General features: G+C 48.3%; 1 protein-coding gene across 5 annotated transcripts in view; it reads left to right on the top strand.

Moving 5' to 3' along the window:
- The window catches only part of CASP8AP2 (caspase 8 associated protein 2), a 200,672-nt gene that overhangs the window by 12,569 nt on the left and 160,193 nt on the right, over positions 1 to 27,910 (top strand). Inside the window, exon 1 of one of the 5 annotated variants that reach the window (XM_078648264.1) lies at positions 7,486 to 7,502. The exons of the other annotated variants lie outside the window; for them this stretch is intronic. The gene's annotated coding sequence lies outside the window, so the exon portion shown is untranslated. Of the gene's footprint in view, positions 1 to 7,485; positions 7,503 to 27,910 lie in introns of those variants that run through there. 5 annotated transcript variants of the gene reach the window in all.

The following is a 27,910-nucleotide window of genomic DNA, read 5'->3' as shown; positions in this document are numbered from 1 at the left end:
GCATCACTCAGCACCACCCCAGCATCACTCAGCACCACTACAGCATCACTCAGCACCACTACAGCATCACTCAGCGCAACAGCAGCATCACTCAGCGCCACCACAGCATCACTCAGCGCCACCACACCCTCCGACTGTTTATGCCCCCTCAAAAAAAGCTTTAACAAGCAACCATTGGAATAGGCAGAAACAAGTTGCCAGCATTGCAAGAAGGAAAGAAAACTTAGGAAATTTTTTATTGTAAATACTTTTTTTAATATGGTCGTTCAGTTGTACATAATGCCTTCTTGGTCATATATAAGGCCTCTGACACTTTTTTATTATAACTTTTCTGCATGCTGCACAGCAGCCACACTTCTACAGCACAGCTTAAAGACATTGGCAAAGTCAATAGCTCTGGCTAAACACTTATAAGGCCCCAAATGTGAAACTTATTGGTTATGACAATGCTTGTTTGCTAAGCCAGGAGGAGTGCATTTAATTCTGCAATTTGTGTAGTGGATACTCCCAAGAGCTTTAGATGCATGTTTCCGATTTTAAATTCTAAAATTGTATTGTTGCACAATTCGTAGAATACCACTGTTTCGTTGCTGTTGCTTGCTGTCCTGAAACATCAGATACAAATGTGATTTCAGGAATTACCTGATACTATTGTTTTAATGTAGTATACGCCAGTACTGGCCTCACTTGCTGTCTTTTGTATCAGTCTCTACCCCACATGGACACTGCTCCCAGCCTGCTTAGGCTGAGAGGAAACTCTCTCAGCCTGTGGTGTCACTCACACAGAAATAGGGGGAGGTACGTGGATTATTATTATTAATAGGGGCCTTGACCAACCTCCCTCTAACACCTGTTCCCATCTGTAGAGAACATCCCTATGTGCAGCACGGTGTGTACCACGGTGTGAGTGAATACCAGCGCTGTACAGGTGCAACCTGCCCCGCTGCAGGCACATGTTTATATTTACACATTTAACAGCAGCAGCACACCCAGCACTATGTCTGCATCAGGGATGTGTATGAACTGAATGTTAAGAATGTAACCAATTAATGGATGGGACGGACCCCCAACAACACCTTTTGATTGTTTTATTATCTGCATGCATGTAGCGTTTGCTACCTGATTTTTAGCACTGCAAATTACTGTCACCAAAATTCAATGCTCCCCGTTCAATCGACTTCAACAAGATGACAGGCTGAGCCGCCCCTGTTAGCTTTCAAACCCGTGACCTGCAGGCTAAACACGTCTCTCTTGGGCTCCCTTTATTAGATGTTTTTTTTAAATGTACTCTTCAGTGGTGGTCAGACTTGCTCGCTTTACTCACTATGCACACCTGGGGGGCTGGTCTGACAAAATTTGCCAGGGCTGGTTTGGGTTCCCAGTCCGGCCCAGGCTGCGCCGCATTGTTGTCTTGTTTACTTTGAGAGCATTCTTGATGCATCACTTATTTTAGTTCGGTCAAAGTTGGATAAAGGTTTTAGTCATTGCCCCTCATGGTTAATAATCTAGGAGTCAGAATGGCACTAGTTTCGGGATTTTTCGTCTTTTAGTACAAGGGGTGAGGTTCATGTTAGTAACAGCCTCGCACTTCACTAACATGCCAAGCTTTTCAGTTATACTTGTATATCCACTTGGAGCGTATTCACTGTTGATTCAACCATGGCCTTAGTGTAGTGTTTTGTCATGATCGGTATTAGAAAGAACGTTTTCTAGCAGCCGCATTTCAGTTTAGGGTTTCCATCAGAGTGTGCTATTTGATCGTTCAATCATTGCAGCTCCCGCAATGTTTGCGTCAAGTCCACTTTCAATGTCTTTGAGGCTCCTATATTTGAGACCGACTTTCCGGTCTTCCGGTTGTCACAGAGTATTATTAAGTGCATGTCAGTCAGTGTGGGACTCTTGTCAGTTGCAGAACGGTGAGAATTTGGGTTTGTTAGACATATATACTTGAGCCCGGGACATCCACAGGTGTCCTTAACGACGAAACTTGTGTTTCTTTTTAGTTATCACAGTTTCTTGTTCTATTATGAACTTTGGACGTCACTGGCGTAATGAAAACTGAGGGGGCCTCCCTGCACGGTACACAGAGGGGCCCCCTCCGGGCTCAATCATGAGCTCTCCAGCCAGAGTGCAGTGCCAAGGGGGGCCCCTGGAGCTTCGGGCCCCCCGCACTGCGGGGGCTGCAGGGGCCTGTGTTACGCCCCTGTTGGACGTTGGGGCATTGTCCCATCCTGGTTTAAACACCACTTCTGGAGGTTGTTTTATTGCCGTAGGACCACGCTTCAGTTGAGGCTGCATATTCACTTTGCCAGGTAATTTCGGGTTACACTTTGTGTATTTAGTCGTTCCACGGTAAATGTATACGTAGATTCATACAGTACTCTGCTGTTTTTAGGTCGAGGGACCGTAGGCTTGGCCATAGGCCAAGCTGGAAGTCCGGAGAATTATTCTTAGAGTGGCTGCTTTATCCTGCCTCTCTTTTCGTCTCCTCCATTGGCTGGCTTCCTAAACGGAGGCCAGCCATTGGAGGAGAGATGCTTCACTCCGATTCAGCCCCGTCTTTTTCAGATTCGGGGGCGTAAGTTTTGCTGTTCTTTAGACAGTGACGTTGTCTGTCACTCAGAACCACAAAACCACGCCCCCGATTCCGAAAAATTCGGAAGCTTGCGGCCGCCATTTTGCAGCTGTCTCTCCGAGCACCTACAGGCTCGCGCGGAAGTCCTCTCCCCAAAAACTAGTAAATAACAAAAAAAAGTCACATTCAGCGAACTGGGTAAACAAAACAAGGGAGTATGGCTGTTTGGAGGGCAAGAAACGGCGAAAACACCGCGAAGAGGTGAGATCGCCAAGTCGGTCTCCAGGGCAACGCGCCGCTACGGGGAACCTAGAGAAGCAAAACATCTACGTCAAAGAAAAGCTTTTTGAAAACGCCTTTGATCGGGCAGTGTGATTGCTACGGCGACCCAGTGAGGTAAAAGCGGCTCGTGACCACCCATGGTACCCGAGAGCGTGCCCCCTGTGTCTGAAGTCCTAGACGCCATTATCCTTGTAACCTGAGCATATATACCAATATACCCGAGTCAGGCGGGACCTCCCGATGTTCTAAACCAACAATGGGTTTAATTTGGCTGTCTGCTGCTTGTTTTTTGTTGGTGTCCGGCGCGGGTGCAAAAGCCGATATGGCGGGGGCGATCCCACCTTAAGCCCCGTTGTATTGTAGTCCCCTGATTGCTTCAGTTCCGCACCCACGCACTTACAAAGAGAGCTTGCCGTTGTGCTCTATTTGCATTAATCGCGCTTCTCTCTTGATTTGTTTTATTTATTTAAGTGGCGTGGTGCAGAAACTAGTAAATAATAAAAAAAGAGTCACATTCAGCGAACTGGGTAAACAAAACAAGGGAGTATGGCTGTTTGGAGGGCAAGAAACGGCGAAAACACCGCGAAGAGCTGAAATCGCCAAGTCGGTCTCCAGGGCAACGCGCCGCTACGGGGAACCTAGAGAAGCAAAACATCTACGTCAAAGAAAAGATTTTTGAAAACGCCTTTGATCGGGCAGTGTGATTGCTACGGCGACCCAGTGAGGTAAAAGCGGCTCGTGACCATCCATGGTTCCCGAGAGCGTGCCCCCTGTGTCTGAGAAGTCCTAGACGCCATTATCCTTGTAACCTGAGCATATATACCAATATACCCGAGTCAGGCGGGACCTCCCGATGTTCTAAACCAACAATGGGTTTAATTTGGCTGTCTGCTGCTTGTTTTTTGTTGGTGTCCGGAGCGGGTGCAAAAGTCGATGTGGCGGGGGCGATCCCACCTTAACCCCCGTTGTATTGTAGTCCCCTGATTGCTTCAGTTCCGCACCCACGCACTTACAAAGAGAGCTTGCCGTTGTGCTCTATTTGCATTAATCGCGCTTCTCTCTTGATTTGTTTTATTTATTTAAGTGGCGTGGTGCAGCGAGTCTCCGTATACCTCGTTAAAAGAGAATCTCGGACCTCTCCAAAGACGTGTGTCTGCCCGTTTGTCCAAGTGTGTTGATATTGTGGGAGAAATCGCTGCTTCCCGTTTGCAACGTGCGTGGTCTCTACCTAGTGTGCGTGGTCTCTACCTAGCACGCTTAGTGCCTTCTCCTTTACCGGTACATAGTGGCCGTTCCCCGTGGGCCGGTTGCTGCCACCCACCAATAAAACAAATCCGTTTAGCGCGCGCATGAGATGTTATTGTTGTGCCCCTACGTTTTCCCAGTTAATTGGCGATCCATAACTAAGTTATACTTGGTTTGCCGAGTAGTTTGCCTTATCAGAGGCAGTTTAAATACAATGTTCTACTCAACTTGTCCTATGGTCTAGGGTTTGGCTTTTCTGTCGCCCTGCCACGAAAGTGCGTGTGATGACCACTGCCTCCCTGCCAATAATAGTCAGTTGTAACTGCCATTATTTGCCAGTCTTGTTTTTACGTAACACGGTTGGCCAGATTTACGGACTTGCCGTTAACATCGGCTCTACCACATCCGTCATTCACTGAAACCTCTTTAATCCCTGTATATATGCATCCGTTCTTCAAGTGGATGCTGAGACCAGCAGAAAAAAAGATTCCCTCTAAATTCCCTTTGCCTGGTCCGTCTGGCTACTGCATTGCTCCTTAGAAGTGGTTCCTTTGGATGGCTCACTGTAAACGACGCATGCGCCGTGCCCTTTCCCTCGTGGGCGACTGGTTTCGTTTGGATATCAAGCGATTTTTGTTGAGGTAGTTATTACGTGCTGGATTTGCTGTACCTTGTTGCCATACCACCTTGTGGTAAGGCGCGTGTCATATATCCCGGATATTAATCTGCACTGTTTACACCCCCCTCCCCCCAAAACACACCTTTGGGAGTTGTTGTACTCTTGTTGGTAACTGTATTGTCTGCATACAATGGAGTAATGATTCGAAGAAACCGATGGTTGAAAGAGCTGTGTGGGCTGTGTGGGCTGTGTGGGCTGTGAGAGATGTGTGGGCTGTGAGAGATGTGTGGGCTGTGAGAGCTGTGAGAGCTGTGTGGGCTGTGTGGGCTGTGAGAGCTGTGTGGGCTGTGTGGGCTGTGAGAGCTGTGTGGGCTGTGAGAGCTGTGTGGGCTGTGAGAGCTGTGTGGGCTGTGAGAGCTGTGAGGGCTGTGTGGGCTGTGGGAGCTGTGTGGGCTGTGGGAGCTGTGTGGGCTGTGGGAGCTGTGTGGGCTGTGGGAGCTGTGTGGGCTGTAGGAGCTGTGTGGGCTGTGGGAGCTGTGTGGGCTGTGGGAGCTGTGTGGGCTGTGGGAGCTGTGTGGGCTGTGGGAGCTGTGGGAGCTGTGTGGGCTGTGGGAGCTGTGTGGGCTGTGAGAGCTGTGTGGGCTGTGAGAGCTGTGTGGGCTGTGAGAGCTGTGTGGGCTGTGAGAGCTGTGTGGGCTGTGAGAGCTGTGTGGCCTGTGAGAGCTGTGTGGGCTGTGAGAGCTGTGTGGGCTGTGAGAGCTGTGTGGGCTGTGAGAGCTGTGTGGGCTGTGAGAGCTGTGTGGGCTGTGAGAGCTGTGTGGGCTGTGAGAGCTGTGAGGGCTGTGTGGGCTGTGGGCTGTGAGAGCTGTGTGGGCTGTGAGAGCTGTGTGGGCTGTGAGAGCTGTGTGGGCTGTGAGAGCTGTGTGGGCTGTGAGAGCTGTGTGGGCTGTGAGAGCTGTGTGGGCTGTGAGAGCTGTGGGAGCTGTGTGGGCTGTGGGAGCTGTGGGAGCTGTGTGGGCTGTGGGAGCTGTGTGGGCTGTGGGAGCTGTGTGGGCTGTGGGAGCTGTGGGAGCTGTGTGGGCTGTGGGAGCTGTGTGGGCTGTGGGAGCTGTGTGGGCTGTGGGAGCTGTGTGGGCTGTGGGAGCTGTGTGGGCTGTGGGAGCTGTGGGAGCTGTGTGGGCTGCGGGAGCTGTGTGGGCTGCGGGAGCTGTGTGGGCTGCGGGAGCTGTGTGGGCTGCGGGAGCTGTGTGGGCTGCGGGAGCTGTGAGAGCTGTGAGAGCTGTGATAGCTGTGTGGGCTGTGATAGCTGTGTGGGCTGTGAGAGCTGTGTGGGCTGTGTGGGCTGTGTGGGCTGTGAGAGGACACGGTTGGGTTACAAGTGGTTTTTGGATTGCCCCTTCTACAGGCTAGAGCTTTGACTGACTAATAGTTAGTCTTGGTGACCCATGTCCTGGAAATTGGTGGATTCCTTGTCTTGTGGGTAGTGGCCACTTCAGAACATCTGCTCTGTCTGGTTTTACCCTGGTGGCTGGCTAGTCTCACCAGTCAGTGCTGCTTCTGTGGCGGAAGTGTATTTGGTGGGTAAGTGCTGGGTCTGAAGCTGGGCGTGCTGCTGCAGTCTGGGCACTTAATCTGGAAGGTGTTTGATCGAAGCCTGTGTGCATTTTTGTCCTTTCCTTTGTGCAGGTGAGAAGATGTGTGTGTGTGGCTCTGTCTGTGTGTGGCTCTGTCTGTGTGTGGCTCTGTCTGTGTGTGGCTCTGTCTGTGTGTGGCTCTGTCTGTGTGTGGCTCTGTCTGTGTGTGGCTCTGTCTGTGTGTGGCTCTGTCTGTGTGTGGCTCTGTCTGTGTGTGGCGCTCTGGCTCTGTCTGTGTGTGGCGCTCTGGCTGTGTGTGTGTGTGGCGCTCTGGCTGTGTGTGTGTGTGGCGCTCTGGCTGTGTGTGTGTGTGGCGCTCTGGCTGTGTGTGTGTGTGGCGCTCTGGCTGTGTGTGTGTGTGTGGCGCTCTGGCTGTGTGTTGGTGTGGCGCTCTGGCTGTGTGTTGGTGTGGCGCTCTGGCTGTGTGTTGGTGTGGCGCTCTGGCTGTGTGTGTGTGGCGCTCTGTCTGTGTGTGTAGCGCTCTGTCTGTGTGTGTGTGTGTGTGTTTAGCGCTCTGTGTGTGTGTGTAGCTCTGTGTGGATAGCTTTTTTTGTCGGTGGCTCTATGTGTGGGTGGCTCTGTCTGTGTGAGAGTGGCTCTGTGTAGGTGGCTCTATATGAATGACTGTGTGGGTGGCTCTGTGTGTGTGTTGGTGGCTTTGTGTGTATGGCTCTGTGTGGGCGGCTCTGTGTGGGCGTAAATGCAATAAGTCAGGCATTTGCGAGCGATTAAGCTATTGGCATTGTAAATGACAATGCCATTTATTTAACGATTAAGCTATTGGCAATGTCAATGACAATGCCATTTATTTTTGATTACAAAAAAAAAAATAATAATGAGCAATGCCAATAGCTCTACCTTTAATAATGCCGAGACCATTGCATTGTAAATGCTTGTTTATAATAGGATCCATTCCCATGCTACCTCATGACATTAGAAGTTTCCTTGTACGCGGGTTATTGAGACTTCATTGGTGCGTCTTTGCGTACATGCTCAGAAAGGTAAGGTATTTCATTAATTTGGTATTATGGGTACCAGCGTTTGCTTATTTATGTCTGTTTGAACAATCATACTTCATTTCCCCTTCTGTTCAGATAGCAACATTCAGTTAATATCTTCAACATTAGATCTCCTTGGTGTTCAGCACGTAAGCTACCAGTTAACATCCATTTATGTTTCACTTGGTTGGTTTGCAATACAGTGGTGCAGGAGTTCATATTATTGAGATGCAATCTGGGCATTCTTTTGTTGTTGGCTCACTTGTGGTGGTGTTGAGCATGACACACATGGTGTTTTCCCGGTATGGTTTCGTCTCTTTGGATTATTTCCTAGGCACGCTCCTTTATTCACTGCTCGGGTTTTCATTCTCTGGTTGCCATGTTTATGTGCATTAATGGTGCAGGATTCACTATTTTAACCCCTATTTGTTGTATATATTCAAGTGCTTGTAGTTATTATAACCCGTCCTTCATTTTTAGGTCTCGTCTAAGGCTTTGCATTAGCAATGCTTTGGCCAAGATATTAAGCAGGGGCTTTCAGAAATGCTCCCTCTGAATGCAACACACACTCCACAATACCACTCAGTGCCACATAATGATATGCTACATAATTACACTGCGCTCAATGCAAGTATGCCAAATACCACTCAGTGCCACATAATTACACTCTACTGAATACAACATACACTCCAGATAATACCACTCAGTGCCACATAATAATATGCTACATACTTACACTGCGCTCAATGCAAGTATGCCAAATACCACTCAGTGCCACATAATTACACGCCACATAATTACACTGCACTCACTGCGACATACACTCCAAATACCACTCAGTGCCACATAATTACACGCCACATAATTACACTGCACTCAATGCCACATACACTCCAAACAATACCACTCAATGCCACATAATTACACGCCACACAATTACACTCTACTGAATACAACATACACTCCTCATAATAACACTCAGTGCCACATAAATATATGATACAAAATGTCAGCGCACTCAATGCAACATACACTCCAAATGCCACCCAGTGCCACATAATTATATGCTGTGGACTTTCCAACCCATGTGCGGGGCCACCTTTTAGACCTGGTCTGCTCTAACTTTGATATAGCCATGGCCCGCCCTGAAAGCGTGACGTGGTCGGATCACGAGCTGATCAGGTTCTCCTGGTCGCTGGATCGAGCTATTGAGACTGAGAGCCCCCCTTCACTTCCTCATCTACAGAGGATCAATCTAGTCACTTTGATTCAATCTCTGACTCAAACACGCCCGATTGTGACTGCGGAGGTGGATGCGGCGGTTAGTACATGGCTAGAACATGGGTCTGCCGCTTCCACCAATAAAGGCTGTATCCGTAGGATACGGTCCACCCCCTCTAAACCATGTTTACCCACGCCCTACGAGAATTGAAATTGGGATGCAAGAAACTTGAACGGGTGTGGAGACAAGCCTACTGGCCTGAGGCAAAGAGGGATCTGCGAGCAGCTCAAAAAAATTACTATGCCGCTATCAGATCCGCTAAAGGCATCTACTATGCAGGGAGAATAGAAAAAGCAAATAATAACAGCAAGGAAATCTTTTCTATTGTTAACAGCTTTCTTTCACCATGCGCTACGCAACCTCTGTTGCCTTCATCTGATCACTGGTGTGAAGAACTTTCTTCTTTTTTTATAGATAAAATTGCTAAGATCCAAGAAGACCTGCTCACTGCTTGTGATGGTTCTTCGTCCTTTTCAGCACTACCTCCCTTCCCCGTTCCTAAGTATGCTGAGCAGTTCGTTAGCTTCTCCCCATCTACCGAGCCTGACATTTCTGCAGTACTTGAGGCTTTGAAGTCAGGGTCACCTTCTGACCCCTGCCCAGCCAGGGTTCTAGGGGGGGGGGGGGTGGCTGATATAATAGGCAAGGAGGTTACCCAGATTGTTAATCTTTCCTTCTCCTCTGCAACTGTCCCACTCAGTTGGAAGCAAGCCAAATTGTTGCCTCTTCTTAAAAAGACTGGGCTGGATCCGGCTGTGCCTTCCAACTACCGGCCCATCTCATTGCTGCCGGCCTTGGCTAAGGTCTGTGAGAAGATTGCTTTCAGACAGTTGGACTGTTTTATTGAATCTTCTCACGCTTTACATCCAGCCCAGTCAGGATTTCGGGCTGCCTATAGCACCGAAACGGCACTTGTCGAGATGTCGGAAGCAATCCGGGAGTGCCTTGATGGAGGTGGCAGAGCGGTTCTGATTTTATTAGACCTCTCTGCCGCCTTCAATACGGTGCCCCATTCTCTCCTTCTTACTAGACTTGCGGCCGTTGGCATCTCTGGACTTGCGCTTGACTGGCTGAAGTCTTTTTGGACAATAGGACGCAACAGGTCTGGATGCCACCATTTGCCTCTCTACCAAAAAAAACTTACCACTGGAGTCCCTCAGGGGTCTACTTTGAGCCCCCTGCTTTTTAACATTTATTTAACCCCCTTGATTTATTTAGCGGAACATTTGGGAGCCAAAATAATGGCCAACGCCGACGATACCCAATTGCTGGTCACTTGGCCAAAGGATACATTGGATACGTCGGCGGTCCAACTCTGCCTTTCTTCGGTCTTTCGCTGGTTAGCACTCGCCCAGCTAAAGTGTAACGCAGACAAGTCTGAGGTTCTTTTTTATGGCTCCTTTCTGGATAAATTTAGCGACCTTTTATGGCCATGTGATCTGCCATGTCCCAAATCCATGGTCGGCCCAGCACAAAACCTTGGGGTTTGGTTCGGGAAAGATCTCAAATTTGAGGACCATATAAAAAAACTCACGGGGATATGTTTTGCAACTCTTAAACCCCTACGTAGGTTCTTTCCCCTCCTTCCGAGAGAGGCTAAAGAGACGGTGTCACGTGCCCTAATACTTTCCAGGCTTGACTATGCTAATGGTCTATTTAGCGGCCAACCGGCTTATCTGATCCAACGTCTTCAGGTCATCCAAAATGCGGCAGCAAGACTTCTGTTCAATCTGCCCAGAAGATCTAGCGTCCGCCCTCTTCTGCGTAGCCTCCACTGGCTCCCGGTAGCCCACCGGATTCTGTTCAAAACACTGGTTCTCTCCTTCCGTGCGCTCCATCAGATTGGCCCTGCTTACCTGAGGAAAAGGTTTACCCTGTACATTCCCAATCGCTGCCTCCGTTCGGCTAATCAGTTTTTAATGATTGTGCCCAGATTTAAGTATTTTCGACTAGGAGGACAGTCTATTTCGGTTAGGGCCGCTATAGCCTGGAATGCTCTCCCTTTTCAGCTTAGGGCCGCCCCGACCGTGACGGCCTTTAAGAAAGGGCTGAAAACTCGCCTATTCAACATCGATCTTTAGTGGCCAATCTTTCCCTCGCACTCTGAACTCCCCTTCGTTTTTCGCGCCAGGATATTTTTTTAGTAGCAGAGCGCGCTATAAAAGCTTTTATATCATATCATATCATATCATATCATATTTACACAGCGCTCAACGCAGCATACACTCCAAATACCACTCAGTGCCACATAATTACATGCCACATAATTACACTGCACTCAATGCAACATACACTCCAAATACCACTCAGTGCTACATAATTACACACCACATAATTACATTACGCTCAATGCAACATACACTCCAAAAACCTCTCAGTGCCACATAATTACACGCCACATAATTACACTGCGCTCAACGCAACAAACACTCCAAATACCACTCAGTGCCACATAATTACACACCACATAATTACACTGCACTCCATGCAACATTCCAAATACCACTCAGTGCCACATAATTACACGCCACATAATTACACTACTGAATGCAACACACTCCACACAATACCACTCAGTGCCACACAATTACATGCTACATAATTACAATGCACTCAATGCAACATACACTCCAAACAATACCACTCAGTGCCACATAATTACACGCCACACAATTACTGTACTGAATACAACATACACTCCTCATAATAACACTCAGTGCCACAAAAATATATGATACAAAATGTCAGCGCGCTCAATGCAACATACACTCCAAATACCACCCAGTGCCACATAATTATATGCTGTGGACTTTCCAACCCGTGTGCGGGGCCACCTTTTAGACCTGGTCTGCTCTAACTTTGATATAGCCATGGCCCGCCCTGAAAGCGTGACGTGGTCGGATCAAGAGCTGATCAGGTTCTCCTGGTCGCTGGATCGAGCTATTGAGACTGAGAGCACCCCTTCACTTGCTCATCTACAGAGGATCAATCTAGTCACTTTGATTCAATCTCTGACTCAAACACGCCCGATTTTGACTGCGGAGGTGGATGCGGCGGTTAGTACGTATAAAACACATGGCTAGAACATGGGTCTGCCGCTTCCACCAATAAAGGCTGTATCCGTAGAATACGGTCCACCCCCTCTAAACCATGGTTTACCCACGCCCTACGAGAATTGAAATAGGGATGCAAGAAACTCGAACGGGTGTGGAGACAAGCCTACCGGCCTGAGGCAAAGAGGGATCTGCGAGCAGCTCAAAAAGATTACTATGCCGCTATCAGATCCGCTAAAGGCATCTACTATGCAGGTAGAATAGAAAAAGCAAATAATAACAGCAAGGAGATCTTTTCTATTGTTAACAGCTTTCTTTCACCATGCGCTACGCAACCTCTGTTGCCTTCATCTGATCACTGGTGTGAAGAACTTTCTTCTTTTTTTATAGATAAAATTGCTAAGATCCAAGAAGACCTGCTCACTGCTTGTGACGGTTCTTCGTCCTTTTCAGCACTACCTCCCTTCCCCGTTCCTAAGTATGCTCAGCAGTTCGTTAGCTTCTCCCCATCTACCGAGCCTGACATTTCTGCAGTACTTGAGGCTTTGAAGTCAGGGTCACCTTCTGACCCCTGCCCAGCCAGGGTTCTAGGGGGGGTGGCTGATATAATAGGCACGGAGGTTACCCAGATTGTTAATCTTTCCTTCTCCTCTGCAACTGTCCCACTCAGTTGGAAGCAAGCCAAATTGTTGCCGCTTCTTAAAAAGACTGGGCTGGATCCGGCTGTGCCTTCCAACTACCGGCCCATCTCATTGCTGCCAGCCTTGGCTAAGGTCTGTGAGAAGATTGCTTTCAGACAGTTGGACTGTTTTATTGAATCTTCTCACGCTTTACATCCAGCCCAGTCAGGATTTCGGGCTGCCTATAGCACCGAAACGGCATTTGTCGAGATGTCGGAAGCAATCCGGGAGTGCCTTGATGGAGGTGGCAGAGCGGTTCTGATTTTATTAGACCTCTCTGCCGCCTTCGATACGGTGCCCCATTCTCTCCTCCTTACTAGACTTGCGGCCGTTGGCATCTTTGGACTTGCGCTTGACTGGCTGAAGTCTTTTTTGGACAATAGGACGCAACAGGTCTGGATGCCACCATTTGCCTCTCTACCAAAAAAACTTACCACTGGAGTCCCTCAGGGGTCTACTTTGAGCCCCCTGCTTTTTAACATTTATTTTACCCCCTTGATTTATTTAGCGGAACATTTGGGAGCCAAAATAATGGCATACGCCGACGATACCCAATTGCTGTTCACTTGGCCAAAGGATAAATTGGATACGTCGGCGGTCCAACTCTGCCTTTCTTCGGTCTTTCGCTGGTTAGCACTCGCCCAGCTAAAGTGTAACGAAGACAAGTCTGAGGTTCTTTTTTATGGGTCCTTTCCGGATAAATTTAGCGACCTTTTATGGCCATGTGATCTGCCATGTCCCAAATCCATGGTCGGCCCAGCAAAAAACCTTGGGGTTTGGTTCGGGAAAGATCTCAAATTTGAGGACCATATAAAAAAACTCACGGGGATATGTTTTGCAACTCTTGAAGCCCTACGTAGGTTCTTTCCCCTCCTTCCGAGAGAGGCTAAAGAGACGGGGTCGCGTGCCCTAATACTTTCCAGGCTTGACTATGCTAATGGTCTATTTAGCGGCCTACCGGCTTATCTGATCCAACGTCTTCAGGTCATCCAAAATGCGGCAGCAAGACTTCTGTTCAATCTGCCCAGAAGATCTAGCGTCCGCCCTCTTCTGCGTAGCCTCCACTGGCTCCCGGTAGCCCACCGGATTCTGTTCAAAACACTGGTTCTCTCCTTCCGTGTGCTCCATCAGATTGGCCCTGCTTATCTGAGGAAAAGGTTTACCCTGTACATTCCCAATCGCTGCCTCCGTTCGGCTAATCAGTTTTTAATGATTGTGCCCAGATTTAAGTATTCTCGACTAGGAGGACAGTCTATTTCGGTTAGGGCCGCTATAGCCTGGAATGCTCTCCCTTTTCAGCTTAGGGCCGCCCGACCATGACGGCCTTTAAGAAAGGGCTAAACTCGCCTTTTCAACATCGATCTTTAGTGGCCAAACTTTCCCTCGCACTCTGAACTCCCCTTCGTTTTTCGCGCCAGGATACTTTTTTAGTAGCAGAGCGCGCTATAAAAGCTTTTATATCATATCATATTTACACAGTGCTCAACGCAGCATACACTCCAAATACCACTCAGTGCCACATACTTACATGCCACATAATTACACTGCACTCAATGCAACATACACTCCAAAAACCTCTATGCCACATAATTACACGCCACATAATTACACTGCGCTCAACGCAACATACACTCCAAATACCACTCATTGCCACATAATTACACACCACATAATTACACTGCACTCCATGCAACATTCCAAATACCACTCAGTGCCACATAATTACACGCCACATAATTACACTACTGAATGCAACACATTCCACACAATACCACTCAGTGCCACATAATTACATGCTACATAATTACAATGCACTAAATGCAACATACACTCCAAACAATACTACTCAGTGCCACATAATTACACGCCACACAATCACTGTACTGAATACAGCATACACTCCACACAATACCACTCAGTGCCACATAATTATATGCTACATAATTACAGTGCGCTCAACGCAACACACACTCCAAATACCACTTAGTGCTACATAATTACACGCCACATAATTACACTGCACTCAATGCAACATACACTCCAAACACCACTCAGTGCCACATAATTACACTCTATCGCATCACCACAGCATCACTCAGCACCACCACAGCATCACCCAGGGGCACCACAACATCACTATACGCTACCACCGCATCACTGAATGCTACAGCATCACTCGTCACCACCACAACATCACTCAGCGCCACCACAGCATCAATCTGTGCAACCATTCAACAACAACTGGTTCAAATATGTTCTCTCAATGTTTCGAGCTTTATTACAAATGTCACAAAAAAAGTTAATATTTCACTTCTGTTCTTGGATTTTCGTCACAATAAAATACACTGAACATAATCTTCACAAAAGGTATTTACAAAAGTTTAAGCTATTGCCATTATAAATTACAATAACTTTTATTTAAGTATTAATTATTTAAAAAAATTAAAAGCAATTGTTATTTGTAATATCAATACATCTAAGACTCGTAATACAACACATAGTGCATTACAAATGCTATAGGTGTCACATTTGCGAAAGTTAAAAGTATTGTCTTTGTAAATGACAAAGCTATTAATTTCGCTATTTTCAAAACCAACACATAAATAAAAATTTGTCATTTACAATACCAATAGCTCAAACTTTCCTAATGCGAGACCTATTGCATTACAAATGCTTGTTTTGTATTGTAGCAAATTGCTCCTCCGCTGAAGTGCACAAATGTGATTTGTATGCAATTGATACGGTTAACCTTTCATTGGAAACTGTGTGTATATCTTTAATTGGCTAGTAACTAATTTGACCACTGGATTAAGAGTTTTATATTTTATTTCTAAATGTGCTGCTATAATATGTGGATTTGTAGAGTGCGCTTATCACTTGAGTGGTATCCAGGTTGTTATAAGTATGTCTCTCTATAAGTCTTGAGTATTTGCACATGTTGCTGTTTCCAATAATTTCTTGCAAATGTTGGTATGATCATCTGATATAAGGGTCAAATTCCACACAATGTTGCAAATGCATTTTGCCAAAATTCAGTAACTCATTTATGCCTGCAATTCACTCAGGGAATAGGGAGGCTAAAACATCCCACATTTTTCTAAGTACTCAGGCACACGTCTTTTCCCTTTCCTAGATAATTTTATCCTAAAAATATTGCATTCAAAATACATATTTTGAATTTCCTGAAATCTAGTTTATAGCTTGCTTCAGTTAGCTATGTAACTATACTGGCAACATGTTGTTGGTGTTCTTCCAAATCATCATCTGTAATGCATACGCAGGGCCACTGGAATTACGTGGGAGGAGAAGGCCATATTATGTGGCAGTTGAATAAATTATGTAGCAAGAAAAAGACTAATTATGCTGAATAATGTGGCACATGTAATAGTGTTACCTCATTATTTCATCGTTTCTAAACGTGGTAGCACTGTTTTTTGTTAACATATGCAGATTATGTGGCAGATGATGGATTATGTGCTAAATGCGGAAAATCTATAAGTATGCCAAAAACGCAGCAGCCATACAATCGCTTAATTCCAGTGGCCCTGTTCATACGTCAACGACAAGATGACTCGCTCAGTAGCTTTTCAGTAATTCAATTATTGTAGCAGATAATACTCTTAGACTGTTTTCCTACCCTGGGGGAGCCTTGTAAAACCAATTTAAACCCCTCCTAATGTAATGAGATAAAATAGGAAGATTATGGAGTCAATCCTTATGCAAAAGATAATCCATTCAATATATATATATATCCAAAGTGATTTTATTTTTTTGCATGTTAATTTCATCATTAATCCACTGCTATTTGCATTCTGTATTACGTATGTTTTGCAATGTTCCTTTAAGCTGAGATAGTCTAATACAATTCTCCAAGATTTAACAGGCTTGATAATCAGGTTAACCACTTGGCTGCTAAGGGGTGTGTGCGAGGTCCATTGACTTTCCATTGAAATCAATGGAAAGTCCATGACGAGTTACCCTTGTCATTAGCGCTGAAAGGGTTAAAAGGAGTATTCATCGTTCATGGACATACTATTGCAAATCCAGGATGCTGTAATTCACCTGTTATACGTTTAAGATCTTTTTGTGCTTCCTGTTTTCTTGGGTATTATTATTGAATTTATAGTACATATCTCAATGGAGTAACTTTTGGTATTGCAACTTTATCCATAACCGCCTATTTTTTATATAATGCCAAAGCTAATTGTAATGCCATTTGTGTGGTATACTGGTCTTTAAGTGATGGGTGCACTTATGAAGCAAGTAATCCCATTATAACTTCCGCGCCTAATGGAGCCTCAGTTATAACTTGTGAAGGCCAATTACTTCTGCACGTATTATGTCACAGGAATCAGTCAAGTGAGTTCATAAAATCTTTATTGTTCTTTCAATATCTCCTTCAATTTGTGTTTGAGTTTTATAATAAAAGCCTTATCATTTAGATCCATCAGGCAATTAATCTCACACAATCTGGAGGGTTTGGCCATCTGAATGGTTTTGAGTATTTCTGCCGCTCTGTTTAGCATAACCAATTCTAATGTTCTGATCCTCAATAGAACTCTTTCTGTGAGGCATCTTGTTTCTTTGCTGCCCCTTCATTCTTCTTCCTGCTGAAATGTTTGTCCAGTCCTGGGGAAGAACCTTTGCTTGATTCTACTTTCTTACTTCCACGGTCCTGTGAATAACAAGTATAGCGCTCATCAAAGGATTGATATTTCTCTTGAGCTGTTTTTTTATTTGAGGTACAAAAACAAATGTTATCACCAAACTCCACTTACATTTCCTAAATGCATTGAGCAAGGATGCATTCACTTCAGCAATATAGTAATTTATAATTGGGCTAATCGCGAAAATAATTAGAAAAAAAATAAAGTACTTGAGTGAAAATACAAAATTATTCTTATCGATCTGCTCATATCTATAAATTGTCATTATTAGCAATCTTTCCACTAGTAAATATCAGGATATGTTACTAAAGTGCTATTCCATTGATTACATAGTTTAAAATACTTCTGACTTATCATGCCTGTTTTGCATATAATCATTTGCATCTTTGTGCTGAACACATTTTCCTTTGCCAGTCGATAAACAAAGGAATTAATTTGGTTCTCCATTTTTGTAATATTAGTGAACGTGCTACCAGCATTGAAATATAAATCAATTATACCTCCAATCTATTCTCAAAATTGGGTAATACCCCCATCCATGGTAAACTCGAATTTTGAGGAATTTGAATTGAGAGATAACAACATTTCTAGATATTCAAATAGGGAGTGCTAAAAGTTATTTAATCTAGTCAGGCCCACCCCAGGATATAGCGGCATGGATTAGCAAATTTAGCGGCACAGATATGGAAATTTAGCAGCACAAATATGGAAATTTAGCGGCATTTTATTTGGCAGTTTTTGCTACGACAAACACAGATATCTTCGTTTTTGAGTTATTTAACAACATGAAGCTATGTATATTTGGTTTATTTACAATGTAGACACTTTGTTTGGCTTCAAGGCTACATATAGGACATAAACATGGTAATGAATAAATGCCCATGGAACATGTATGCTTGTCGTGTTAATCTTACAGTTCTTCTGAGCAGTCCAAATCTAGCCCAATATTGTGCTGCTGATTATAATGCAAAAACAATAATGCCCGGATGGATTGCTCCGAGAGGGACCGTCGTCTGGCTGACAAAATAATTTTGTAGATGCTGTTGCTCCTTTCAGCATCTGCAGAACTGGTCACTCAGTCCTTGTACACAACTGCAAGCTGTGAAATGACTAGAATGCGGTCAGCCATCCCTCGCCAAAAGAAGTCAGTGTCAATCACCCCAGAAACAGATGCCTGTAGTGCTTCTGGGCCTACATGTTCAAAGTAGAGGCAAAGCTCCTGATCGGGAACTTCGCTGAAACCAGGGATGTCAGAATATGCACTCTTGTCTTAGGTAGGGTGCAGGATTGAAAAGGCGCACTTGCTTCAAGAACCCAATGCCTGGTTGGGCCCCCCATGTATTTTCCCGCCTTTTTCAGAGAATTTTCAAAAGCTTCATTAAGCTGGGCTGTTTTTTTTCTGTGTCAGACTTAATTTAGCCCCTGCAGTGGTCTGTAAAAATGGTTCTAGTGACTCCAGAGTGAGGACTGAATTGTTTGTTAGGTCAATGTGAAGGTCCTCCAAATAATCATACACCTTCATTGTCACTGGTGTTTGACTCTGGAATAAGTCCAGCAGATGTAAAATGTTTTGGCATTTTTCAGCCACAATGTCCAAATTGCACTTTAATGCAGTTTCTTTGGTCGCTGTTCAAAGTGCTTTGCAGATTTTCAAGGGAATCTGGGGTAGACCTGCTGAGTTGCATCTCAGACTCAACAAACCCAGCATAGGCCTCAAAATGCTTGCAATAGTACTGGACAGCAGCAAACCAAGAATTCTACCGGGTACTGCAGGGGTTAGGTGCCATCTGTGGTTTCATCCCATGGTTCTCAGCAAGATGGTGCAGGTACCTTCTCTTTCTGCTACCGGCCATGTAAAAGATACGCGAGAAGTACAGAAGGAAAGCATTTAGCTCCACAAAAGGCTTCCTAAATGACTCTCCAATAAGGTTCATTATGTGTGCCAAGCAGGTGATAGGTATGGAGTTTGTGTACAGATTTCTCAAAACAGTGTTGTATGCCTTGAGCATGTATGCCGCATTGTCAGTGTTAAAGGAAATAACGTCCTGAAAGGCTATGCTGTACTCTGTGAGCACCTTCAGAACTGCTTGCGCCACAGTCCCATGGTTGCACTGTGAGAGGAACACTGTGTATGCTAGGTGGGTGTGGATCTTACGTCCACCCTGCGCAGAGACCACTGCAAATAACACATTCAATACACAACGCCCTTCGACATCAGGTGTTTCATCAAATATAACACTGATCTTCTGATCTTGAAAGTGTTATTTCAGCTCGTTCTTTGCTACTATATATCTCTCTGGGAGATAACGTTCTTGAAGCTGATGACTCCCAGGTATCGCTCCACCATTTCGTACTCGCTCATGGAGAAACTTGCGCAACACAGGGTGGTCGGTTTTGCTCAGGGGAATGTTCAGCGCTGTGCAGACATTGACCCACTCACTTATAAGTTCCTGGTTTGAGGCACCGGCAGCTGTACTCTTTGTGAACAGCGAGTTCACAGTCATCTGACGGGCACGTTTTGGCGAAGAGTGAGGGTCTGGATCATCTGAACAGTGCTTCAAGTGTTTTTGGGACCGCACATCCATATCAACTGTGTGTTTCCGGATGTGGTCCACCGCCACATTGCACACACTGCAAAACAGCACGCCACCATCAGCATGCATCACGGCGCTGTACTCTTTGGCCCGATCTGCTGCAGTTATATGGGTTGATAGATGTGATTGGTGCTTCAGTCTTCACAGGCTGCAGAAACTTTTCCATCCTGCTTTTATTGTAGTGGCTTGTTGCTCCATTGGAATCCAAAATATCTCAGGCTTGTGGCGCACTCGCGTAGCTCAGCTACAAATATATTTGGTGTTACTAGATGTGTTCCAAAGGGGAAAAGGACATTGCAATTGTTGGATGAAAAGTTAAGAAAACGTAGGTTAAACGCGATAAAAAATGCGTGTAACTGTGAGCCAAAGTTGCATACATGGCGCGTTAACATACAGGTAGGCAGAGGTCCTTTGCAGTGAAATGGCACACTGTGTGGCCCTGCTAGGCAACTTTGAGTCGTCTGTGGAGGGCAGTGGGTGTGAGAGGTAAACATAAAAAACATAAGGCAAAAGTGTTTTCACCCAAAAAACAACCGTGCCCCAAAGTGCCTGCAAATAAAAAATCACATTTGGGCAAAAACTTGAAGAAGGGGAAGGATGAGCCACCTGCGAAGAAAGCGAAATCTAATCGCTCAAAACAAATTTGTACAAGTGTACTTTATAGGAGCACATAAGCCCGGCATTTACACTGGGGGGCGGTGGCCAACAGTGCTTAACGGGTGTCTAGGGAAATTCCCAAGATAGCCCCAAACCACCCCCAAGAAATACAAAAAACAAAATTACAAGTATGAAACCCACATGATCACGCAGAATCCCATCACCAAACCATGCACAGCGCTCCCACCCATCACAAGTAGGACTTCACAAATATGGGTGGCGACCTCAAGCTTCTGCGCTTTAACGTATGTGGTATTCATCTCCCCGGAAGTGCACAGAAACCAAAACGTACCCATTCTGTGCAGCAGAAAGCATATATTAGTTGCCTGACGGCCCAATGGCCCTTGAACCAGACGATTCTTCCCTCTGGGACTCTACAAAAAGAAGGAAAAAGAGTTACAGGAGGCTTGACGCGGCGGTCTTCCCATGGCACCTGTCCCACCTCACTGCCACCTCCCCCACTACGCCTCTTTGAAAACCACACAGCACCCCCATGTGCCCCCTAGGCCCGGCTAACCAGCTGGCCTCAAAAGAATGCCCCCCTGGGAACGCCGTACACCGGGGATTCGGGGGGGACAAAACGTACCTGTGTCCTGCACCGACTCTTGAACCAGCAGATTCTTGCCTCCGGGACTCTACAAAAAGAAGAAAAAGGCGTTACAGCAGGCTTGACGCGGCGGCCTTCCCATGGCACCTGTCCCACCTCACTGCCACCTCCCCCACTACGCTTCTTTGAAAACTACACAGCACCCCTATGTGCCCCCTGGGCCCGCATAACCAGCTGGCCCCAAAAGAATGCCCCCCTGGGACCGCCGCACACCGGGCCTGCGGCGGGGACAAAACTTACCTGTGCTCTGCGCCGGCTCTTGAACCAGCAAATTCTTCCCTTCGGGACTCTACAAAAAGAAGAAAAAAGAGTTACAGCAGGCTTGATGTGGCGGCAACAAAAGTTACCTTTGCTCTGCACCGGCTCTTGAACCAGTAGATTCTTCCCTCTGGGACTCTACAAAAGTAAGGAAAAAGAGTTACAGCAGGCTTGGCTAGCCCTTCCCATGGCACCTGTCCCTTCTCACTGCCACCTCCCCCACTACGCCTCTGTGAAAACCACACAGCACCCCCATGTGCCCCCTGGGCCTGCATAACCAGCTGGCCCCAAAAGAATGCCCTCCTGGGACCGCCGCACACCGGGCATGCGGTGGGGACAAAACTTACCTGTGCTCTGCGCCGGCTCTTGAACCAGCAGATACTTCCCTCCGGGACACTACAAAAAGAAGAAAAAAGTTACAGCAGGCTTGACGTGCCGGCCTTCCCATGGCACCTGTCCCACCTCCCCCACTACGCCTCTTTGAAAACCACACAGCACCCCCATGTGCCCCCTGGGCCTGCATAACCAGCGGGCCCCAAAAGAATGCCCCCCTGGGAACGCCGTACAGGGGCACGCTGCGGTCACAGCAGCCTCAAACATTTTTTTAATGCCCCCCAGGGCCCGCCGCGTGCCCCTGTGCAGCGGGCCCACCATGCCACCGGGCCCACCGCACAGGGGCATGCGGCGGGCCCAGCAGCCACACACTTTTTGAGGTCTCGCTGAACCAACGCGCATGCGTTGTTCTGCGAGAGTATAGTAGGCAAAACAAGCTCTTGAAACCAGCGAGGATTGTCCCCAATGCATGTGAGGTACTCAAGCGCGACGCTTCCCCAGCGCGCGCTTGGCCTCACTCACACCCCATATGCCTGCTCTCCCCCCCCCCACGCCTTGCACCAGACTCCACCGGCGCTCGCCATATGCTCGTTCCCTCCCACTGGCAGCCTGCGGCTACTGCCGAGAAGCTTGTTTTAATTCTTACACACTGCAGAAGCGTAACATATCTCACCACAAGAGGGCGCAGTCAGACAAATAACATACATCTTTCTCCTGTTTCTGTGACTGCAGCGCGCAAGTTTGACTTGTTCTCTTACCACTCTCTCCTGCCTCTCAACAGCATGTTCGAGTCGCACTTAAACTGCCAGAATGAATTATCAACTGAAACGCATCAGTCTTTAATAGTGTGCGTGTAAGTAGCTTCTCTAAAACAACTAATTACATGAGCATTAAAAATGTAAGCTCTTGACACCTACTTGACAGAAAAGCTTTTGCAGTCAATTTGCCCATTAAAGACTGGTTTCGGTAGAAAAGGAGGGCTTATGCTTCTGTGCCTCTGAAAGTACACCCGCTGGAGCCTCCCTTTTTAATCCGAGTTTGTGAAATTAATGACATCGTGTCAAAGGCAGACTGAAACCTGAAATTTAAAGCGTGTTTAATAATGCAGAACGAATAAGCTGGCATTTTCGTTTGAAATGATTAGAAGGCTTGGCTTTCCTCAATGTGCTGCAATGTTTAAAACGGAAGCCTCGCACACCAACATTTGTCTCTCACACCACCCCCCCGCTCCCCCACAGCAAGGCCGAGCCAGCCACTTCACGCGCTCAGCTGGTCATAAACAGGACCTGCTGGCATATAAACTTCGAGCGGGGCACTGTAGTCCTCCATGCGTGCCGCTGCTTGGCCAACAGATGGTACCTGGGCTGAGCCTCGGGTGCAGCCCCACCCTACCACGCAGCGGAATTGTAGATCACTCTTTACCCAACTAAACCCACTCCTTACCTACGTTTATGTGCTGTTACTTATGCCTCTCTAGCCTCACTGGACTGCATCATCACCCACATGTGTCCTTCCTGGCTCCCGCCCGAGGGCCCCCATCTCCTTTTCAGAAGGGGGCCGTCCACTCTGCCACACCCGCACAAACTACCTACGATCTCTCCCACATTTATCCCTGTATTGCGCCCTTTCATTCCTTCCCCAGGCAAGTTCTCTTGAGCGCCACCGAAGGCACCGTGGTTATTGGCAACTAATTGAACCTTATTTAAGTGGCCTCGGAAGGATGAAAGGCTGAAGGAATGAAGACAGGGCCTCGCACTGCTTTTCAAGGACACCAGCGGCTCCTTGAATCCTCTCGTTATGAGAGTTGCAGCCCGATCAGCAGTCACTTCGAGGGCGGAGGACTAACAACCTTCCCCCCTCCTCCCACCTTCCTGTCCCATCTTGTGCCTGAGTGAGACGACTAATCCCCCCCCTCACAATATGATGGCACTGTGATGCGCGCTGACCCTCCTCCCTGCGTGCCCTCAGTACCACCGGCCTATCAGCATGCCCTGCCAGCCGTCCCACACATCTCTTCTATCCTCTCTCCCTGGCTAACGGCACTTCATCCCTCCCAAGGCCTACTGTTCTCCCCCCGCCCCATCTCACCTCACACTCTGTAGCTGCAACACCTCTTCTCTGTAACATTCCCAGGAGAAAGACTCTAGGGTGTTGCGACCCGCGCTTGTGTTTAAATACCCCACCACCCCCAGCCAAATTCCTTGCTTAAAGTTATGGCTGGGCTAAACCTTCAGTCCTAATCTGCTGCCCAGCATGTCCCCTGCCTACGCTCCCCTTACCCCTGCCATTTCCAGCCCAGGTTTTGATCCAGGAGGGTGGCCTCCACTAAGGCCACCCTCCTGGGTCCAGCCACATCCCCCCCCCCTTTTGGGACCAAACCAAGGGGAAAGCATGGTGTATCTTGAACTGATTACCATGGCCCCCCCAACTGCACGCACACTGAACCCTGTCACGATGTGACCGACCTTTACAGTCTATTACAGCACCAACAGCGCATGCACAGACTGATCGAAGAGTGCATGTACAAAATGCACGTGTTCGGACTGTTAAAGGGCCATGTACTAAAGTATAGAGTGCTAGCCACAACTGAGTGTCTTCATTTTACAGGCCATTCATGTGCGTGCAGGTACTACAATGTACACATATATATATAGGCCTGTACAGATGGCTAAAGCTCCTTATTTACAAGCACAGGGTGTCACTTTTCTATGTATAATGCATGGACTGACTGGGCTATTGTGTCTGCTTGCGATAGTTCAGATATAGGCACGGGGCCTTTTTTAGCGCGGGTGGCGTCAGGTGCAGCAATCACTTTTGGCGCCCCACACCCCAGGACCGCCACTCATAAGATAATGCTAAACACAGCGGTCCCCTTGAGGTCACAGCGCCCCCTCCACAGGTCAACGTCCAGTGACGCCGCACCGCTCTAAAGCCGGCCCTGTATACGCATACACTGATTGCCCAGGTTTCCTTTCTCTGTACCGATTGCTCATGCTTTGCGTGTGTAAACAAATGGTTTATCCAATGCACAAGTATGGACTATTGTAACAGTTTGTATATGCACAGCTTGCTAATTTATTTTGAACATGCACAGCTAACTTTATCTCTGCTCATACACTACTAGGCTCAGTCTGCATATGTGCAAACTACTTCTACTTTGTGCAAATGCATAGATTGTGTGGCTGTGCACAAACAAAGATCTCATGAGCAGAAATTTTGTGAAGGCTTCTCCTGTGTCTTGTGTACCTGCTACCCCTACAGGTAACTCATCTTCGATTGCGTGCAAATGTACCCTCTGTGCTCACATGCTGCTAAAGCAGATTCCGGGGGTCTTAAAATATAGCCTGCTTGTTCGTAACAAGTCTGTGTACATACAGGTTATATATACAGTGTACACGTGCAGCTATTTCTTTTGCAGCATACATGTGCCTCTGTAGTGCGTTCCTTGGTAGACTGCCCCTCAAGTGCTGTCATTTAGAGTGTATGTTTCATCTGTATATTGGTATAGATCGACCATCTTTGTGCTCCTATACGGATTGTCCTTGATGTGTAACCTGCTTTACATGCCGGTCCTGTGCCTGCAAAATCTGCACTCCTTACACTATGATTGGATTATACGGTGAGGCTGCCTGCACCTTGCTGGGCACCAGCTCTAGCAGAGGAGGCTCTCCCAATTGTTAGAAAGGCGACCCCGGGGGAGGCAGAAGATGTCTGACTGACCACCCCTAGGTCCACCTCTCCTTCGAGAAGTAGCCGAGCGTTACCGAGAGGCCTCCTGGGTGAGGGTCCTCTCCTAGGATCGTACAGCAGAATAATCACAACACTACAGACGGACACCACACCAGAGGTCGAGATCTTAAGCTTTTATAGGTAATAAAGGTTGCTGGTTCTTGGCAGTATATACAGGCAGATCGAAGGATCCGTAAAGTCTCGTAAAGGGGGGTAGGGTAGCGGGACAGTCTCAACTCGGGTGGAAGAAGGGATACCCTACGCACAGCTCTCAATCCTCGAGCTGGGGGGTTCCGAGAGGTCGGGCCGCGGCAGCGCCAGCAGGCTCTCGAGATGGTTTCAGCAAGGTAGGCCGCGGCAGCGCCAGCAGGCTCTCAAGATGGTTTCAGCAAGGTAGGCCGCGGCAGCGCCAGCAGGCTCTCAGATGGTTTCAGCAAGGTAGGCCGCGGCAGCGCCAGCAGGCTCTCAGATGGTTTCAGCAAGGTAGGCCGCGGCAGCGCCAGCAGGCTCTCAGATGGTTCAGGTTACCGGAGATGAGTTCGTCTGGTGTCGGCCGTGACAGCGTCAGCAGGGCTTCCAGTCCAGGATACAACTGACGTCCTAATCCAGGGCTGGCCCAGATATAGGACTGGAGTCCTTTGATGTCCGGACCCTCGCGCCTGGGGGTCAGAGGGGCCGGGATGATGGTGTCCAGACACCCAGCAGGGGGGTGGAGCCAGCGCCCAGGGAGGCCAGAGGGCGATCGAAACCAGGCGCCCGGGGACGGCTGGAGGGCCATCGAAACACCCTTTTCTCCGGGATCTGTCAAGTGGCCACTCGACCACCTGGGTGGATCTTGGTGCCTCGATGTCTGGGCTTCGCTGGGGCCTGGGCCGGGGCCGAGGCCACGTGGTCGTGACGTGGTGGGCCCAAGATGGAGTCGGGCGCGGCCTCGTGCTTAGGTCGTGAGGGGCCCCCGATGGAGCCAGGTCGGTAGTGGGGGTCCGGGATGGTGGCCGGACCAGCAATGTTGGGGCGTGCAGTGTCGGGCAAAAAGGGCTGCCCGATGCTGGGCGGAGGGCCGATGTCGTCCTGGGCCCGCCATGCGGGAGGGGTAGGACCACGCCATGAGGCCGGGTCCAACACAAATGCTTTGTGCAACTCTCTGTAGGGTCCATGTACATGGTCTAGGCACTGGACGAGGCGATGGAAATGGCCTGTCTGCGCGTGAAACAGTCCTACACACTGTTACCGGTGTGACTATGTGTTGGTGTACTTTTTTCAATTGTTGAACCACTTGTATATCGTGCAGTGTATACCAGAACACTGAGATTACCGGCCCACGACCTCTGAAAGTGCATGCCTTTTCCCTGTTTGTTTTCCATTGAGTGTAAATTGTGCACCCTCACTCACCCTCACACCCTCACCCACCTTCACACCCTCACACCCCCCTCACACCCTCACATCCCCCTCACACCCCCCTCACACCCCCCTCACACCCCCTCACTCACACCCCCTCACTCCCCCTCACACCCCCTCACACCCCCTCACACCCTCTCACCCTCACAACCCTCACTCACCCTCACACCCTCACCCACCATCACACCCCCTCACACCCCCTCACACCCCCTCACACCCCCTCACACCCCCACTCACCCTCACTCACCCTCACTCACCCTCACTCACCCTCACTCACCCTCACTCACCCTCACACCCCCTCACACACCCTCACCCTCACTCACCATCACCCCCTCACACTCACACCCCTCACCCTCACACCCCTCACCCCCTCACCCCCTCACCCTCACCCCCCTCACCCTCACACACCCTCACCCTCACACACCCTCACCCTCACACACCCTCACCCTCACACACCCTCACTCACCCCCTCACTCACCCTCACACCCCCTCACCACACACATCCTCTCACCCACACTCACACCCTCACTCACCTTCACACCCCCTCACCCCCTCACATCCTCACAACCCTCACACCCTCACTCACCATCACACCCTCACCCTCACAACCGTCACACCCTCACTCATCCCCACACCCTCACTCACCTCACACACCCTAACCCTCACATCCCCTCACTCACCATCACACCCCCTCACATCCCCTCACCCACCCTCACTCACCATCACACCCCCTCACACCCCCTCACACACTAACCCACCATCACTCACCCACCATCACTCACCCTCACACCCTCACCCCCCTCACCTCACACCCCCTCACTCACCCTCACACCCTCACCTCACCCTCACACCCTCACCTCACCCTCACACCCACTCACCCTCACACCCACTCACTCACCCTCACACCCACTCACTCACCCTCACACCCACTCACTCACCCTCACACCCACTCACTCACCCTCACACCCACTCACTCACCCTCACACCCTCACACACCCTCACTCACCCTCACACCCTCACTCACCCTCACACCCTCACCACACACCCTCCTCACCACACACCCTCCTCACCACACACCCTCCTCACCACACACCCTCCTCACCACACACCCTCCTCACCACACACCCTCCTCACCACACACCCTCCTCACCACACACCCTCCTCACCACACACCCTCCTCACCACACACCCTCCTCACCACACACCCTCACATCCTCACCCACCTTCACCCCCTCACACCCGCTCACCCTCACAACCCTCACACCCACACCCTCACAACCCTCACACCCTCACTCACCT

Source organism: Lissotriton helveticus, chromosome 6 (genome assembly GCF_964261635.1).
Source record: "Lissotriton helveticus chromosome 6, aLisHel1.1, whole genome shotgun sequence".
Taxonomy (NCBI): Eukaryota; Metazoa; Chordata; class Amphibia; order Caudata; family Salamandridae; genus Lissotriton; species Lissotriton helveticus.
Note: the sequence above shows the minus strand (reverse complement) of the source record. Positions and strands in the feature narration are given on the sequence as shown.